Source organism: Ictidomys tridecemlineatus, chromosome 11 (genome assembly GCF_052094955.1).
Source record: "Ictidomys tridecemlineatus isolate mIctTri1 chromosome 11, mIctTri1.hap1, whole genome shotgun sequence".
Taxonomy (NCBI): Eukaryota; Metazoa; Chordata; class Mammalia; order Rodentia; family Sciuridae; genus Ictidomys; species Ictidomys tridecemlineatus.
In genome coordinates this window covers 5,719,588-5,734,440 of record NC_135487.1, presented here as the reverse complement: position 1 = coordinate 5,734,440, position 14,853 = coordinate 5,719,588, and the positions used below count along the sequence as shown (strand labels likewise).

Here is a 14,853-nt window from a genome sequence, read left to right as displayed (position 1 = left end):
TCAAAAAGTCTGGGTTCTTGGTGTCTCTGGGCTCCACTCCCAGGGCCTCCCCGCTAGAAGGACATGCATGTCCTGCTTTGCCACAGTCCCCTCCACTGCACCGTAGTCTTCCTTCCTGGCCCCCAGAGGCGTGTGAGTCTGTGACCCAGTTTTAAACCCTAATTTTATTTAGGAGCACGACCTCAGCCACTTGCTACTAGAAATATCCACAGGAAGCGTCCCTCGGGAAGGTAATTAAAGTTTATGCTTAAGGCTGATTTTCCTCCTCCGAGAAAAACAAGACGAGGGGACAGGACCCACACCCAGGCTGGTGGAGGGCCCCGGGTGAGGCTGTCACTGTCTGAACTTCTGCACAGGATTTCCTAGACAAAGAGCAGGAGCCGTGTCCTGGGAGCTGCTGCCACTGGCTCCAACTGCTTCCTCTCCTGGTCGTGAGGCCCGACAGCTGCCCTCGGCTCACGTCCTCTGCACTGGCAGGAGGCAGGTGGAGGTGCTGGTGAGCGGCACCTCAGCCCAGCACAGAGGCTCTGGGGTGGCTTCCCTCCAGCCAGCTGCTTTGCATATTTGGGAGGGGATGGAAGGATTCACTGGGACACAGCCGCACCTATTAACAGCCCTGCAGAGACACTGAAAATGTCTAGTGGGTGCTGGGGGCATCCTCCAGTTGCCTTGGTCACTCCTGAGGGTCAGTGCAAGACTCGGGATCTCCAGTTTTCCATCCTCTCCAATGACCCCTTCTTTTATTCACTGAACCAACATGAAGCACCTACTAAGGGCTGGCCCCCCAAGACACAGCAGTGGACAGGCTGGACACTCCTCAACTCCCCCGATGCAGCACCCTGTGACCGCTGCTCAGCTCCTACTCCTAGGCACCCACCAGCACCCTCTCCTTTGCCTGGCTAAGGCTTTGTCCATCAGGAAGTCACCCCACCCCAGCACCTGGCACACCCTATCCAGGACTTAAGGCTGCCCAGCACTGCAGTGACCTCTGCCTTTGGACCTGCTCCCAATCTCAGATCCCGAACCCCTTCCAGCTCAGGGGATGTGTGGACAATTGTTGGAAGCACAGATTGCGTCTGTGTCCAGCTTGACTTCTTGGCTGTGTGACCTCCGGCAACGCATTTGACTTTTTTTGTTGTTGTTTCAATTTTCCCATCTATAAAATGGACCTGAGAGTCCCCACTTGACAGGGTTCTTGGCCACAGGACATAAACTAGTGATGGCAAGTACCTAGAAGGGGCGCGGTACATTCCAGCTCTCCGTGCACATTGCGGAAATCAGTCTTGCTCCTGACGCCAGAGGACGGGGACCCACCGTGGACACATGTGGTCTTGGGCCTGCCTTCAGATAACTGGTACACGCTGCCCTGGTCCTCATCTCTGTGGCCTCCACACAACCCCACCCTGCACCGGGGTGGCTTCCCCTAAGAGCTTTCCAAAACCACGCCACTTATGTAAGGAGTCAACACCAGATCGGCCGAAGGTTCCAGAATTCAATTCACGAGCTGCTTGTCCAACACACCTATGATGGGCCACCTGGATCCCTACCAGCAGCGCCTATGGAACTTGGGAGAACTGTCCCCCCAGCCACTCCCATCCCCACTGTAGGGCATGCTGCAGCAGTGAGAAGAAATAAACCCAAGGCAGGGTCCATGTGGCTGTCTGACTCTGCATGTGTCCAAAAATCCTCAGCGTGGACACTTAAAGCAGGTGAACCACGTGGCAGGTGAATTACCCTCAGGGAGACTGGAGAGTGAATCCTGCATTGGCTCCCACTGCATACACTCAGAGCCCTGGAGAGACGAGGCTGCACTGCTTATCATATCCATGACATCAGGCGCTCTGCTCTGTGCTTTGTCTTGTGAGAAGCCCAGAGAGAAAGGGAGGGCCAGGGGAGACGGGACAGCGGCACCAGGACAGAGCTCCTCCTCTCGAGAGCTCCCGGATCCCGAGACCCAGAGGCTGGCTGAAGGAAGGCAGAAAACCTGCCTGATTTAAACTTTGTCCAAACACCGCTAGTTTCCGACTTGGGCTGACAGGGGCGCAGCCCCACAGAGAAGGGGCGCTTCCCCCAGGGATGCTCCAAACCCTCTATCCCAGGAGGAAAACAGAGGCCTTACCCCAAAAGCCCTGAACCCATGTCACACCTGATACCCGGCAACTCAAGAGACATGTGGTGCTGCTGCCTGACCGAGGTGTCCGGGCCTTCTTCTCCGTCCCTGCCAGTTCACTGCCAGTGTTCCTGGGAGAGGGTGGGGGCAGGGTGGAGGGGGAGAAGGCCACACACACTGGCTCCTGGAGGGGTCTGCAAACTTACCTTCAGCAATTCAGACTGCTTCCCCCAAAGTTAAATCTGATACTGACCCTGCCAAGATAAGAGCAGGACCCCTCGGGTTCAAATGGCCTCTCTTCCCCACTCCAACATGGCGGCCTGAGCCTCTGCAGGGGACCCGGGACCCAAGGGGCAGGCTTTCTGGGGAAGCTCAGTTTTGCCCCCAAAGCACAAGAACCCCATCTGACCTTCTCTAGGACTTCAGTGTTACTCTTAAGCCTGATGGATCTTTCCGGAAGGAAGGACGCCTCCTCCACACTGGAGGGTAGAGGGACTGAGCAGCGATCCTTGATGCCCAGTGATTGGGGCCTGGGAGTCAAGATACCAGTCTCTGCTCTTGTCTGTGTTTGAAATTCTCCATCATAAAAATACACAAACTGACAGCAGAGCAAAACCTCAGCTGCGGCGAGACCCATCAGAGGAAGAAAGAAACCCAGTCATGGGGAGGACTGGGCCCAGACGCAGCCTCCGGGTCGGCCCTGTCTGGGCATCTCGCTCAAGGAGGCCCCGTGGCAGCCAGGACAGAGCCGGCATTCAGGGACGGCGCTGAATGATGAAGGAGCTTAAGGAAGGAAGAAAGAAAAGGAAAGAAACCCTTTATGCCGAGCCACCCAGGCAGCTCCGAGTGTGGCCTGGAGTTGGGAAGACTGGCTTTGAGGGACCCTGCGGGGCAAGAGGCAGGGGCAAGGACGGACCCGGTCCTGGGACACTGCCCCGAGTCAGCCCTAAGGGATAAAACTGGAAAGCAGACATCACACTTCTCCAAAGATGAGGGAGTCTTTCCAGAGGAGCCCGGCGCTCCCGTGGGATTCACAGATGCCCACAGCAAAGGGGCCCGCGCTGACCCTCGGATGGACTCCCGGAGCTTTGCAAACGTCAGGCGACCTTTCTCAACAGCATTTTGGTTTTTTTTTTTTTCAGTCTCCAAACTGAGAAGACCCTGTTGAAGGAGAAGCACTCGCGGGTCTCCTCCTGCCCCCGGTCTTCAGAAGAGTCAGGAAACATGGCTCTGATTTCCAGAAACCTGGGGAAGCCCCGGAGCACGGGAGAGGAGCACCCGGCCCCTCGCGGGCTCCGCCTTTCTGAGCTCCGTGCTGAACCTCGGTTGGCATGAGGCTTCCCGGGATCCATTTAACAGGCTGTCTCCTCTGTGGCCTTCCCATGGCAGGTGCCAGAGTGTCCATCAGCACGTCCACCCACCCCCCAGGAAAGATTCAGGGCAACAGAGCAACACCACCAGCCAGACTCCAGGTGCCTTGGGTAGACCCAGGCCAAGCCCCCAAGCAGACACCCGTGATCTGCCTGGGGGAGCCCCCGAGGTGGCCAGAGGAAAGGACAGGGAGTAGACTTGGGTCTCCTAAGGAACACTGACCAGGGCCCCCAGCTACCAAGTTTTAAATGCAAGGAGTGACAGAAAAATTGAGAAATAGTTCCAGCTCCTTCATGCTTCTCAGGAACAATTCTGGAGGTAAATGGTGGCGGGGGAAGTAAGGCCACCCTGTTCTCCCTGACAGCGCCCGCCTGGCATTCGACACCTTCCCCGCGACACAGCTCCCTGCCTCCCCAGGTGCCCTCATGACAGCCAGGCTCCCAGCCCCCGCTCTGTGACCGCCCAGCCTAGAGGGAACCCTCCTGACAAGTCACACGAGGCCCTGTGCCCACGAGTGTCTGGGGCCCCCCAGCACCCTGGCAACCAGCTGACTCCTCCTGCATACACCTGCTGGGTCGCTGTCTCTCCAGGGTCCTGGGCAGCCTCCCAGCCTGACCCCAGAACACGGGAAGCATCCACTCAGTGATGCCCTTGGGTCCAGTAGTCACAGCAGAAGGAACACAGGCGGGAGGCCAGGCGGGAGGCCAGGCAGGCCTTCCAGCCTCCACGCACGGCCTCCTGCAGCCTCAGCGTCCCTGAAGCCCACCCTTCTCATCTGCCTCCCAGGACTTTACGGGGTGAGAGACCCGCTGCCAGGGTCAAACAAGCTCCTGGCACACGGCAAATGTGTGATAACTGGGGGCCCTGGCAGACACCCCGTCAAGGCTACGACTGTTCCTAGGAGATGGGATGTGGAGCCCCTACACTAGACACTGACCCTGCCTGGGGGGAAGAAGGCAAGAAAGGGTTGTCAGCTTCAACAAGGGAAAGTCATTCTAGTTATCCACGCATCTCAGGAAGACTGTGCCATGGGCGCCATCGCCTCCCACTCTCAGGGCCAGACCTCTGTCCCCTCCATCCCACTCATCAGGCCGCTGGTGATGTGTCTGGCTCACCCATCTCTTTGGTCACTTATTTCTTCCTTTTCCTTCTTGTGGCGGGAAATAGTGGTCAATGTGTCCCCCAGGAGCCAGGCTGCAGCGGTTCCTGGCTCTTACCCCGAGAGGCCAGGTGGTCCTGAATTGGTCCTAAATTTCACATCTGTAAAATGGGGTGACACCTGACCTCTAGGCACCACAGGCACCTTGAAGACTTCATGTCTAGACGCCTGCCTGGATGTGCCAACCTTGGGCTGGTGTCTGCTGTGCCCAGCCCCACCAAGGCAGACCCCAGTGCCGTGGCTGGGTGACTGACCAGCCCTTTGATGCTGCCTCTGCTCCCCCGATCTCCTGTGTGTCTTGTCTTCCTGCGACGGTGACTACCATGTCCTGAGGACCCAGCGTGGCTGACAAGGCGCCCCATGCCCGCCTGTCCACCCCTCCCATCTCTGCCTCCCCTCCAGTGGGCCAGGGGGATAAGAGGTGTCCCGGGGAAGACCGGCTACCCCCACCCACCGACTCCACTGGGCCCCAAACCCTCTTCGTGGTAGGAGCCTGACTATTTACAGTAGAGAAGAGTGAAATGCACACCTCTGGAGGCGGGTCGACCAGAGGGAGGCCAGGACTCGGCAGCCCTGCAGAGCCACAAGGTTCAGAAGGGCAAAGGCAGTTGACAAGAGTGGGCCATCGCCTCAGAGGCCCCTAGCACCGCCTGGCGGAGTCAGGGCAAAGGCCACCCTCCGAGCCCCCAGGGTCCAGGCCCTCTCCTGCAGGAGCACCTCCCTGGGACCAGCCGGCTGACCCAAATGCCAAAGGGCGCTTCCTGCAGCACTAACCCTTCCTCCACGTCACTTGGATTTGCACAGAGGTTCCCGGGGGCTCGGGTCCTCCTGCCTCTGTCCTCCCTTCAGCCACACATGCAGGTTCACGCTCACCTTTCCCCCTGGCAGTCCTCCCACCAGGAAGGCTCATCTGCTTCCCCTGTCCCCAGTGTCTCCCTGTCCACGTCCCCAGGACACTCTGGGCACCACTGTCACCATAAACGAGCCTGTCTCTCCTGATACACAGATTGATCTCTGAGAGTAAGGTCCCCCTCCACTCTTTGTATCCACAGCCGCAGCAAACTGGCTGCATACAGTAGGTGCTCAGTAAATGTTTGAATGCAAGAATGAATGACAAGGCGTCCAAGCACAGCTCACAAGAAAGGAGGCTCCTTTGGAGTCCCTGACCTCCCACAGGGGGTCGAGGAAATCCCAGCTGAGGACTGACAACCCGACCGTCTGCTCCACGGGCAGCGAGGCCTGGTGAGGGCCAGGACCCCAAACCCTCTGCAGTTGTGCACTGTGGCCAGTGCTGACGTACATCGCCCCCCTGAAACCTCCACGCCACCCCAGGAGGTGGCAGATACACCACAATACAGGACAGGAAGCCCACATGGGGCTCTTCCCAGGCCCTGCTGGGAGCCCCTGTCTATAGGCCCTCTCTGCTCGCCACTGTCCTGCCGGTGTCCACACCCTGTATGGTGCCCGGAGGGGACGAGCATGTGGCCGGGTCACTGACAGCAGGGAACAAGCTCACTGTGGGAGAGCATCATAAGAGGGGCTGCCCACAGAAAAGGGTGAGGAAGCTGGGCTGGTGGGCACAGAAGTTGCTGGGTGGGGACATCTGTGCTGGGGACAGAGCTGGGGTCAGCAGAACACAGGTGATGATGATTGAGACCACCAGGAGGAGTGGGACCCTCATGAGGAGGCAGGTGGGCTGGGAGCTGTAAGGAGGGGCTGGAGGAGGGGGAAGGGCATGGACAGTAGCGCACAGAGGGTACTGGATGAGTGAGAAGAGCCCGTGACCAGGCAGTGTGCATGGGGCTTCGGTGGCTGCCACTGAGGAGTTCTGGTGTCAGGGGCTGCTGAAGAGGCCTAGCAGAGCCAAGAACTTGGGGAAGCAGAGACCAGATGTGCTGACCACACTCCAGAGACCTGGGATTGGAGGCTGGGTGGTGGCTGGATTGGAGGCTGGGTGGTGGAGGTGCTACTCCTCTCATCCTGGTAGTGCATCTGGGGGTCAGTGGCCATTGAGTGTCCCCCACCAAAACCCTAGCTGTTAGGCCCCCACCAGCCCATTTCCCCACCAGATCCTCAAAAGCACAAGATGAAGCCACTCTCCCCTAAAAAAAACAAAGAGACCAAGTGTCCATCAACAGATGAGCGGCTGAGCAAACATGACGCATCCCTACAATGGAATACCCCTCAGCCTTCAGCAGGAAATGCTGACCCAGGCTGCCACACGGATGGCCCTGAGGACCCTGGGCTAAGGACAGGGAGCCATGCACAAGAGGACAGGGACCGCATGACTCCCGTATCTGGAAGGCCAGCGTAGACAACCTGTCGACACAGGCAGAGGAGCGGTGGTGTCAGGGGTGGGAGAGTACGCTGGGGAGTCAGTGTTTAATGGGACAGAGTATCGGTTTGGGAAGATAGAAAGTTCTAGAGATGGTCAGTGGTGGTAGTTACCTAACAATGTGAACATGCTGAACGCCACGGAGCCGTACACTTACAAATGGTTAAGATGGCGAAATTCTATACCATTTGTGTTTTACTACAATTTGAGAGAGAGAGAGAGAGAGAGAAAAGCATAAAATTGTAAACGAAAGATGGCTCTGGGCACTATGGCACCCACCTTAGGAGTCCCAGGCACACACTAGGTAACAAATGTCACATGATTTCCAGGGATGGCCTCTCCCGACCCATGGAGCTCCTTCCCAGCTCCAGAGGAAAACGCCAGGGACGAGGCTCCATCACGGAGTTGTCTTATCTCATGTCACGAGCTCTTCTGCTGACTGTACTGACCTCCTAGGAGAGATGGTCCCAGTGCCTGACTGCAGCCCAGGACTCTCTCCATCAACAGGCCTAGCTGCCATCGGGACACGTCCACTAGGGTCACTTCCACTCAGGACAGGTTCGCAGCACCTCTATGGACCGGTACATAGAGGGTTCAAGAATGGACCTTGCCATGCTTTTCAGAGAGACCCACAGGACACAGAGAGGGGTGAATAAGGATTCAGTGGGGGAATTGGGGCTCATGAAACGGAGGCCGAGAAGACCCACAAGTGGCTCTCTGCGGGCTGGAGAGCCAGAGAAGCCAGTGTGGGCCCAGGTCAAGTCTGCAAGCCTCAGAATCGGGGAAACCAACAACGTCACCCTCAGTCTAAACCTGAAAACCCAAGAGCTCGAGAGCCAAGGAACTGCAGGGAGATGGGACTGGTGTGAGCCCCAGAATCCAAAGGCCAGAGAACCTGGAGTTCTGATACCCCAGGGCAGGAGGGAAAGGGTGTGCTGGCTCCAGAAGACAGCGCAGGACTCACCCTGTGTTAGGGTTTGAATGTGTTTCCCAAAAGGTCACACGTTGGGAACTTGATCCCCAAACTCATGTTAACACTACGTGGAGCCACGGCCTTTGGAGGTCATTAGGATTAGAGGAAGCCATGAGGGTGGAGCCCCATAGGACATTAGTGGCTTTAGAAAGAGGAAGAGGAGGAGGAAGAAGAGGGATTCAAGACAGGACCTTGCCATGTGATCTCCTCCACCATGTTAGGAGGCAGCAGAAAGGCCCTCACCGGATGTCAGCAGAGGCACCTTATTTTTTTATTTTCCAGCTTCCAAAACCATGAGCTAAATAAATCTCTGTTATTTATAAGTTACCCAGTCTTGGGTATTTAGTTATAGCAAATAGATGAAGACACCATCCCTCCAACTTTTTGTTCTATCTGGGCCCCTAGGTGATTGGATGGTGTCCACCCACCCACCTACCCACACTGACGGCTGATCTTGCCCACTCGGTCCTGCACCCACACACCACTCTCCTTTGGGAGCACCCTCGTAGACACACCTAAGGTAGCCCCATCATTCTAATCAAATGCCAAACTACCTGTATTTCCCTTTCAGGAGAAGAGGAGTGAGTCCGGGGCCTACTGAAGCTTTGATAATGATTAATGCTTTACCAGCCAACCGGGTATCCCTTCATCCAGTCCAGTTGATGCCTCAAATCAACCATTCTAAGTCCATCCCTGGCCAACGTGCCATCCACCACATCGCCTCAAACACACTTAATCTCCAAATAAACACAAAAGCATGGCCATGGTCCCGCTGAGCATGACATGCCTGTCCCCCACACCACAGGACATGCCTTCCCCAGAGGAGGAGGTAAAGCGGCGTCCACTCCTCTCCTGGTGACCTTAACTAACACTAGGATGTAAAAGTAACCATGACTGAACAGAATGACCTCCTTATCTTGTGTTGTAGCGTAATGATACGAGAGGAAAGGAAACAAAGACATTTGCTTAATATACACAAAGCAGCCTTAATGAAGCAGGACGGGGCACCCAGGGCCGTGACTGTAACCGGTCACACACGTGTGATGGGACTTACAACCACCTTCTCCTTCTCCTGAATTCCCATTCTGCATTCCTTTTTCTTGCTACCGGTGCCTACACAGGCCATGATCTTGACCTGGCTGGGTACCCCAAATCTTCATTCCTGAAAGGTCTGGGCCCATACAGTGCTGTCTGGATTGAATTGTTATTTCCCATTGATGGTAATCGTGGGGCATAGTAGTGCTCAGAGATGCCCGGGAACCTCCCGTATGCCAGACACACTCTTTCTTGCCTCCACTGTGTGCCAGTGACCCAACTCCCCTTGGCGGTCTGCACCCTGACTCTCAGCCTGCTGACTTGGAGGCACAAGGAGCACACAGAGACCGAATAGCTGTCCCAACTTCCATTTCAATGGAATCATTGTTGTGTCTCTTGGTGGAAGCATTCCTCTCTCTGGAAGAGACCTCTGGCCAGCAGAGCACAAAATCATGGGAACAGGAAGCAAAAATGTTGCTAGTGGGTTACTAGGGTTAATGGCCAGTAGAGCTGCTCCCATCTCCACCCTCACTTCCCGGACCCACGAGTCCTGGCTATGGGAGAAACAGCACCACATGAGGGACACTGACTCAGAGCCCAGGCAGCCTTGTGGACGGCCTGCCTCAGCCCTGCCAGGCATTGCCCGCTACCTGGCACTGTAATTATGTCTTCAAAAAGCCGTTCCATCATTCTATCGAGCCAGCTGCTTCGGGATGCTGGGAACACGGGAAGACCCATGAATCCACGAACATCGTGAGGCCAGTGCCCCACTTCTTGGGCTGCAGAGTGAGGTCCCTGGTCAGAAGCAATGCTATGCAAATACCCTGAGAGTGGACAGGGACTTCCGTGAGTCTGCAGATGGTAGTACTGGCAGGAGCCTTGTGTGCATAGGAAAATCCATTCCCAGGGCAAGTAACCTGGTTCGGCAAGGATGAAAGGCTGCCCGCTACATGATGGAAGGGCTTCAGTGTAACCAATCCACCACCAGGTGACTGGCCGATCATTCCAGGGAATGGTGTCCGTACTGGGGGCTCAGTGTTGATCTCTTCTACTGGGCACTCAGTAGTTCTCTGACCAGAATGGCCCTGCTGAATAGAAGTGCATGCGACTGAGCCCATGCCCAACTTCTTTCCTGCCACTAGAGCCACTCTGCTCACGAGCCCATTGGGTGATGCCAGGGGTGGCTGGGGAAGGAGGCTCCCTGGGATCCACAGAATGGGTCACCACCCTATCCACTTGATTATTAAGGCCCTCATCCACTAGGTCACCTTTTTGGTGAGCATTCACATGGGACACAAATATCTTCAGGTCCTTTGTCCACTCACAGAGATCTATCCATATATCTCTTCCCCAAACTTCATTGCAACCAATTTTCCAATCATGTTCCCTCCAAGTCAAACCACTGGCCCCTGAATCAGTGTAGAATCACACACTGGGCCATTTCTCCTGCCAAGCAAGGTGCACGGTTGGGTGAGCTGCCCAGAATTCTGCCCATTGAGAAGGCTTCCCTTCACTCCTGTCCTTCAGGGGCATCCCAGCAGAACCACGACCCCCGTAGGTACAGGGTGGGGGGGCAAAAGGCAGTGTGGCAGGAGAAGGAGCCAAGGACATTTGAGCTACTCTTCACCTAACATACCTGTGCCTTCAAGACGGGTCATGTACACAGCACTTCCATTTGAAGGGGGTGTTCTGTGCACACCCAACTACATGGCTTGCTGGGTCAGATAATGCCCCATTCCTAACAGCTTGGGCTAAAGGGTAACTTGGGCCACGGTCAAAGTTGTTTCTACAAGGCCCAGCAGCATGCCAAGAGCTATTTCTCAAAGAGAAGTTGCCCATGGATGATGGCTGGGCCTTGCTCCAAAATCTCAAAGGCCTGGGCTGTGATTCACCTCCAGGGCCTGACACTCCTGTCTGCTGCTAGCTCTCCAAGCATCACTGGATCTTCTGGATCATGTGGCCCAGGTGGCAGAGCAGCCTGGACAGTGGCTCGGGTCTGTTACAGAGCCTTCTCATGTTCTGGGCCCCACTCATAACTAGCCACTTTTGGGGTTATTTGGTGGGTGGGCTACAGTAACATCCAAAGGAGGGATGTGCTGGCTTCAAAATCAAATAGTTCCACTAGGGCTGTGCCTCGTCCCCAGTTGAGGTGGGATGTCAAAGGCAACAACTGATCCTTCAGCTCAGAAGGGATCTCTTGATATGCCCTATACCTCTGGGGTCCTGAGACTGCACTGAGGTAGAACCCCCCCCCATCTCAGGAGGACCATCTTCTGACCCGAAAATTCCTTACCAATAAGTACAGAGTGGTTTTTATTTCTTCATTAGTAGTTTCAATCAGCAAAATATCACCCATGTAATGGGCCAGTGTGTGTCCTGTGAGGGGGAAGGGGAGCGAGATCCCTGTGGATTCAGTGGGGACACAGCACTGGAGACCTGAAGTAGCCCTGAAGAAGGCCAGGGCAGGGGTACTGCCAGCCTTGCCGGCCGAAAGCAGACTGCTTCTGGTGGGCATCGTGGACAGGGATGGAGAAAAAGACATCTGCAAGATCCAAACGGCTGCCCACCAGGTAGAGGCTGTGTGTTCACTGCAACTTCAACAGGAGCTGCCACTCGGCCAGGCCTAGGGTAACCCACCGTCCCTCTCCAGGATTCATCCGTCTTTTGCAAGGGCCAAACGGGAAGGCTGAACGGGGATGTGGTGGGAGTCACACCCTACACCTCTCAAGTCCTTGATGGTGGCATTAATCTGTGCAGTCCCTCCAGGCGTGTGATGTGGCTTTGCTGTAGGGTCTCCCTAGGTGGAAGCAGCTCTAATGGCTTCCATCTGACCTCTCCCCCATGCATAGCCCCCTGGTCAAAGGTCACCAGTTCCTCTGAGGCCTGCTGGGTGGAAGATGAACAATATAAATTTTGTTAGGGTGCTGGGTCCCAACCCCAGGGGACCTGGCCTCCCTGACGGTCTGCACTCTGGCTCAGATCTGGGAACTGACTTTGGAGCCACGATTCTCTGTTTTCCTCGCCCTGGACATTTTCTGCTCATACAGATCAAGTAAGATGGGTCCGTCTGTCTGTCTCACTCCCAGGAACACCATGATTAACTCACCAGCGCCACAGGTCTACGGGAGCCAGACTCCTGATTGCTGCCTTGCCTCAGCTGTCCGTGACGGTAATTACCAATTCCGTCCACCTCGCCTGCCGTGGGTGAGTGCAGCCACTGGGCCCCGTCACTGCCCGATCCAATCACTCCCACCGCATTTCAGTTTTCGAATCGAATGATGCAGATCTCTAAGGCCTGGCATACAGAGAAGAGAGATCACAGACCTCCCCACATAGATCCATTTCTCAGAGTACCAGTGGACAGGGCTCTTCTGGACCCTCCCAGCGTGGGTTGACAGGGTTTAGTGCCAAATGCACTCTAGCCTTCTAATCTCCCTAAGCCTTTGAGGCCAAACGCAGGGAGACCAGGCATCTCCAACATGCTCACGGTGGGCCAGCTTTTGATCCTGTTTCAGCCACCCAAATGGTGGGATTGATTCATTCCTCCCTGGGCTGCAACATTAAAGGCAGAATCTCAATATCAACAAATTCAGCCTGCCCAACTTTATGTTCCTCCCACTGTCATCTCACACACTCCTGGGTTCCTGCTTATATAAACTAGAAAACTAGAGTAGAGTAAGCAATCAGGGGGACGGGGAATGAGATGGATCACACCGTTATGTGCCTACGCAGATATGGCACAATAAACCCCACTATTGTGGATAATTGTAATGCACCAATAAAAAGTAAAAAATGAAAGCTCATGAAGTTCTTTTGAAGTGCAGTACACCTACCCCTGGGTCACACTTTGTGCCTCACCTTTAGGGTAAGGTGACCCAAGGGAAAGCCACTCTGCTCCCTGGAGAGGGATGAGCCGAAAGCAAGTGGAAGATGCAGATGCTCTCAACGCAAGGGCGTGTACTGAACAACCAGAGGAGCCCAAAGCAGAGCCAGCAGCTGCAGGTGGCCATGCAGACCAGTAGGTCCTTCCAACCCTGGGACGCTAAATTCCTACTCAGCTGTCCTTACCCAAGTGTCCCAGTTCCCCTCGTCATGGGCCCAGATCACCCACTGTTTCCTTCCTTTCCCCAGACATGTCCTCAGGGGGCAGGGTTCCCAAACCCCTTCAGAGAACCTGTCATCTGCACAGAAATTTCAAGAGGTCCAGCTTGAGTTGAGGTCCAGCTTGTTGACAAATCATTCCTCCCACGTCCCCGGACGCCCAGGCCTGCCACGAACCCCCACGCCACACTGCACAAGGCTCCGAGCGTCCGGGGCAGGCCCCCAGGTTGTGCCTTGACAGATTGTCCCAACCATCTCTCCGGGAGCTCCAGACAGCTTGAGCTGATTGCTGATGGGGTCCGCCTCATGGTCCTCAGACTATTTTTCATGTTGGCAACGTGCAGAACGTTGACAACACAAGACAAGCAAGGAGTTGTCGAAGGCTCTGGGGAGTGGCAATGAGACAGACTGTCCCCCCCACACACACACACCCTGTGAGCTATTGGGTCACACAGCCCTCTTTCTGTGAGGGCACGGTGTCAACCTCACCTTCAAGGCAGAAGGCAGGGCCCCACCACTCAGCAGCAGTGAGACCTTGGCCAGGTCACTTGCTGTCTTGGGAAAGGTAGATGGAAGGAGAACTCAGAGCTCAGGGTTCTCAGTTAACGCGCAAGGATTGTGATCAGAGCCCTTAGCAGCTCAGTGCCCGGCACCTGGCCGTGAGCAGAACACTTAGATTGGGAGGGATGCTATCAGAGACTAGGGAAGGGGACGGCACTGCCTTGAGAACCTGAAATGAAAGTCCCCTTAAATCTGGATTTGGTCACTCTGGCTCAGAGGAGAATGAAAGGCCTACGCACCCCTAGGCAGATGGAGGCCCACCTGTACCTGCCCTGGTGCTTCTGCCTTACTTCTCAGAACAGACATGTAAATCAATTCCCGCATACATCGGTCACCTCCTAGGTCTTGAGGAGAATTGGTGCAAAATCCCCAAATGAAACAGATTCAGCAGCTTTGCTAAATTTTTATTTTAAAATAATAAAATATCTGCAAGCAAGTTTCTACCTACCGGGGACAAGTACTAGGTGCAAGAAGAGAGCAGGCACAGGGCGAGGGCCGAGCACGCCGGGTCCCTGTGAGCTGCCAGTGGCAGCGCTGGCCTCCAAGAGCAGGGAGAATTAAACACTGCACGGATTCCAAGGGTGAGTTTTATGCAGCAGCCCTGAGGAACCACTGAAGGGTTGGCCCAGCCTTGCTGGAGCAGCTGGAGAAGTGCAGCCTCCCCAGGTCCAAAGTGACACCCCCCGGTGCAGAGGAACACTCCTTCCTAAGACCCAGAGTCCCACAACTTCTCCCCCAGGACTCCCTGAAGCCAGCCCAGGGCTTGCTCCCTGCTGGGGGCCAATGTGCAACTGCTTTTATTTGCTGTGTTCCTCGGTGTTAGCAAAGCTAGGCAAGAAAAGGAAGACTGTAAAGACCTGCATTAGGAGATTGCACGCCTCTGGGTCTGCAGTCTCCCCCCCCCCCCTTCTCTCTCTCCCTCCATCTACTGGATGAAGTGCTCCCTGCAGAAGCAGTAAAAGAAGAGGAGGAGTGCCTCAAATGATCTAATCCAGCCCATCACTTCGCAGCTGCCTGGCCCATGACCTCAGTGCTGGGGGCAGTAACCAATAGCAACAGCCAGAACTTGGGAGTCTTGGTCCGCAGCCCTGCCTGGGCAATTTGGTTAAGTCAGGCACCTTCTCTGGGCTTCTGCTAGGAAAGGAAGGGTTGACCTAGCTGGAAGCCCCGTATGTAATGCAGGGCTTCCGAACTCAATGATTCCTTGC

General features: G+C 55.5%; 1 protein-coding gene across 4 annotated transcripts in view; it reads right to left on the bottom strand.

Annotated features, from left to right (window-relative positions):
* The window catches only part of Spsb1 (splA/ryanodine receptor domain and SOCS box containing 1), a 59,204-nt gene that overhangs the window by 41,240 nt on the left and 3,111 nt on the right, over nucleotides 1-14,853 (bottom strand). For 2 of the 4 annotated variants that reach the window (XM_078025223.1, XM_078025225.1), the window contains exon 2: nucleotides 12,090-12,278. The exons of the other annotated variants lie outside the window; for them this stretch is intronic. The gene's annotated coding sequence lies outside the window, so the exon portion shown is untranslated. The remainder of the gene's footprint in view (nucleotides 1-12,089; nucleotides 12,279-14,853) is intronic. 4 annotated transcript variants of the gene reach the window in all.